The following is a 4,054-nucleotide window of genomic DNA, read 5'->3' on the forward strand; positions in this document are numbered from 1 at the left end:
GTGTAAATACTTCTAGGGTCTGCTCTGCTCATTGGCACGTTCAGCTTCCTCATTCTGGGTTGCAAACCAAGCTTAACATCTCCTTTTGTAAAACCCAAACAAAAAGGCTCTGACTTTAGCTAGCGATTCCAGCCTGTTCACATTTATTGGAATTACCGTCATGCGCGGACTTCCGGTATGTTTTCTTCTTTGCTGTATTTTCCCTTTACATCTTTGTTTCCTTGTTCCTATTTTCTACAGAACCCACTGCATTTTCTTGCTCTGTTTTTCTTCTGTCCTGGTTTGGCAATGGCGCATTGCATTTCTGTTAGCCTTCTAAGGGAGCACACCCTTCCAGAGCTATTTTATGTCCCCTCCTCCTTCATCCTCTCTCAAAAGATGTCCTTTCTCCTCATTTCACTAAGGAAATAGAAGTCATCAGAAGCCAACAGTCTCGTTCTGACTTGCCTCAGGCCCCCCCCCATTCTGCCTTCGCTCCTGCCACCTCCATGGCCCACATGCTCCTCCTCATCATGGCCTCCTCACCGTGTGCCCTGCAGCCCACCTCTCCACCTCAAGCCTCTTTGGCATCTGTCTTTCCCTCCCTACTGGATAGTTCCCACCAATGTACACATATGCCAGTTTCCGGGGCGCCTGGCTGGCTCAGCTGGAAGAGCATTTGACTCTTGATTTCGGGGTCGTGAGTTCGAGCCCCACGTTGGGGATAGCGGTTACTTAAAAAAATAAATTAATTAAATTAAATTTAAAAAACCCAAATATGCCATTTCCATCCCAATCCTCAGAAAAGTCCCCTCCCTTTTAATGCCTCTCTTCAGCACCCACCTCTTTTCCTGCTACTATTTCTAGTACAATCCCACAAAAGCGTTACCGGCATTCGCCTCCAATTTCTCTCTTCCCATTCTTTTTTGGATTGATTCCCATGAGGTTTTTGTCCCTGTCGCACCCCTGTCCCCAGTGACCTCACTGCCACTGCATTCAGTGACTTTTTCAGGGCTCCCCTTACTTGAGCCAGCACAGCCTCTGGCCCTCCTCCTTCTGGAAGTCACTTCCCTGGGCCCGTGCCCTCCACACCTGCTTCTGTCTTCTTCACTGGTTCCTTCTCTTCCCTGCACACTCCCGGTCCTTGCTCCTTTTCTCTGTTGTTGGCACAATTCACATCTTCAAGGATCTCTCCTTGCGAAGCTCAGCTTTAATCCAACTGCCTAAGCTTGGGGGTCTTTTGGAATAACTTTCTAGGCCCCAGGTGGAGCCCCGCTCCTGCCCCGGGGACACTGTGTCAGCAGACTGCAGGTGGGGCCCTGGGAAACCTGGCAGAAGCTGGCAAAGGGTGAGAATTCTTTTTTTTCCTCTCTTTTTAAGCTTAAATTCCATTAACTAACAGATAATGTGTTACTGGTTTCAGAGGTAGAGGTCAGTGATTCATCAGTTGCACGTAACACCCAGGGCTCATTACATCACGTGCCCTCCTTAATGCCCATCACCCAGTGACCCCATTCCCCCACCACCTCCCCTCCAGCAACCCTCAGTTTGTCTCCTATGATTAAGAGTCTCTTATGGTTTGTCTCCCTCTCTGATTTTGTCCTGTTTTATTTCTTCCTCTCTTCCCCTATGATCCTCTGTTTAGTTTCTTAAATTCCACATTATGAGTGAGATCATATGATAATTGTCTTTCTCTGATTGACTTGTTTCACTTCGCATAACACCCTCTAGTTCTAGCCACGTCGTTGCATCTGTTGATGGACATCTAGGCTCTTTCCATAGTTTGGCTACTATGGACATTGCTGCTTTAAACATTGGGGTGCAGGTGCCAAGGGTGGGAATTCTTACCAGAGTCAGCTCTCCTGGATCTCTGTAGAGCCCTGTCAAAAAGGAAGGTCAAACTTCACATTGTCCCTTCCTTTCCAAATCCAGACTCTCGTGAATTCAGGTTCCCAGTGGTTGTCAATCTTTTCTCTCCCGGGCACGGCTGTAGCCTCCTTGTCTGTCTGATTTCACGTCCCGAGGACTTGCCTGACTTCCTGTCTACAAGGGGCCTGCAGGTTATCAGTTCTTACATATGCAGGCAGCTCAACATTGGGTTGGGGGCCCCAAAACATGACCGGACAGAAGTGTGGGTTGCTCCCCATTTGCAGCTAGGGTCGTCCGGCCTGTTGCCAGCTCTCAGGGGATCCGCCTCAGTCTTCTTTCTTTCGGCCACCTTTGGGAGTGGCTCTGGGTCTTGGGAGGGTGTTATCTTTTGCACCCTCTCTGGGGACAGCTCTTGCATCCCCGGAGCCCGTCCATACTGCCAGGAATCTTCACCCTTTGCTCCCACTGCAGCTTAACAAGATATCTGAAAGGATTAAAATGTAGCTCTACGGTCAGAAGCTGGTCACACTGGAAGCTGATATTCAGAGCCGGATAGGAACTTTTTGGAAGGCCTTCTCCCCTAAGCTAAAATCAAACTATGTACCCAGAGAGAAAGAAGCCTCTCCAAAGACAAACAGCTCTAAATTTAGAACGTAGGAATCTTTTGATTTCCATCTCAGCTGAGGACCTTCTCCCTGATGAAAAGAGGCAAATTGAAGATAATGTAGCTGGATGGGGGGGTCATCCCCTTGATATCCTTTGGACTGAAAGGCATTTCGAGTCCTGGACTGGTGAGCTCACCTAGGGAGCAAAGAGATGAGGTCTGAAATGAAGCCCTTGGTCTCCAATTTTTAGAGGTCAGAAGGAGGAGGATCCAGCAAAAGCGAGTGGTTTAGATGATGACGGGGGGTGAAGGGAGGGACGAGGAGCAGAGGGTGAGGCAGATGGGCAGAAGGCAGAGGGGAGATGGAGTCGTGGAAAGGCTTCGCGTCCCCCGCCCAGAACCAGCCTTGGAGAGTATCAGGTGTTCTCAGGAGATTGCACACCCCTCGGAAATGGGCACAGGTGCAGTGTTCGTCAACGTGAGTTTTTCTTGGACCTGGGGATGCACCGTGGACATCTTTCTGGCTGGATCGTGCAGCAGGTTTTTTGCGATTCCTCCCAACCCCCGATGTCCTGCGGTGACAGCAGCTGCCTTTGGTCCCAGGCCTGGCAGGCAAAAGGGCAAGCAGGAGTGCTCACTGTCTGTGACTCAGCAAATTCCCCGGGCGGCTAGCTGGGCTGGCAGAATCCAGGCGGGTGGCTGGAGGAGGCGGCAGTCAGAGCCAGCTGGGTTTGCTCCTGCCTCCAGGGTCCCCAGAACTCAGGCCACAGTAGGAACGCGGCATCTGAGCCTCGGCTCTCCTTCCCCCTTCCCTCATCTCCATGGGCTGGATTCTTTAAGACAGGATGGCTATCCTGGGAGAGCGCTCTGGGTTGGTCCCTTTGAGGGTGTCAGCCAGCCTCCAGCTTGTCACCTTTGCGCAAAGCCTTCGATGACACCCCAGTGCTTCAGAGGCAAGACCAAGCCGCCTGGAGCCTTCTGCTCCCCAGTCCACCCTCAGAGCTTTTGCTGTGCTGCGTCTTTCACGTGGCCTGGGCCCAGCCCCCGCAGAACACGGTTCGTTCCTGAAATGCCCTGCCTGCTGTCTCCTCTTGTTTGTTCTTTCTTCTGTCCGAGGGCCACTGCCACCAGCCCAGCAGCCCAAGCCCACCCCGCTCTCCCGGCTTCTCCCCTGCTGCCCCTGCACGCCTCCCTGACAGCTCAGTCCCTGCTGTGGCCTTGAGCTCTTCTCTCTGTCAGATAAGGGCAGCATGTGTCCTAAGGGCCGGGTCGGAGTCTCTGTGCCCCGGACAGTGCCCAGGGCAGGACCCGGTGTGCAGACCAGGCCCCGGGCAGGGCAGGGCAGGGCAGGGCAGGGCAGGGCAGGGCTTGACGGACCTCCAATTCCTCATCTGTGGGAAGAGCATCATAGACCCCAGTTCACAGGGTGGTTTCCAGGACAAGAAGTCACGGTTCTCAGAGGGTCTTCACCTTCTCCAGACACCCCCAACACACACGGGGGGTGCCTGGAGTTCCGACGTCTCCAGAACCTCTGAAGATCTGGTCTCCTGAGTGTTCCTGGTTTCTTTTTTTTTTTTTTTTAAGATTTTATTTATTTATTTG

Source organism: Callorhinus ursinus, unplaced genomic scaffold, assembly GCF_003265705.2.
Source record: "Callorhinus ursinus isolate GAN/ISIS: 27379988/994484 unplaced genomic scaffold, GSC_fseal_2.0 scaffold51, whole genome shotgun sequence".
Lineage (NCBI taxonomy): Eukaryota > Metazoa > Chordata > Mammalia > Carnivora > Otariidae > Callorhinus > Callorhinus ursinus.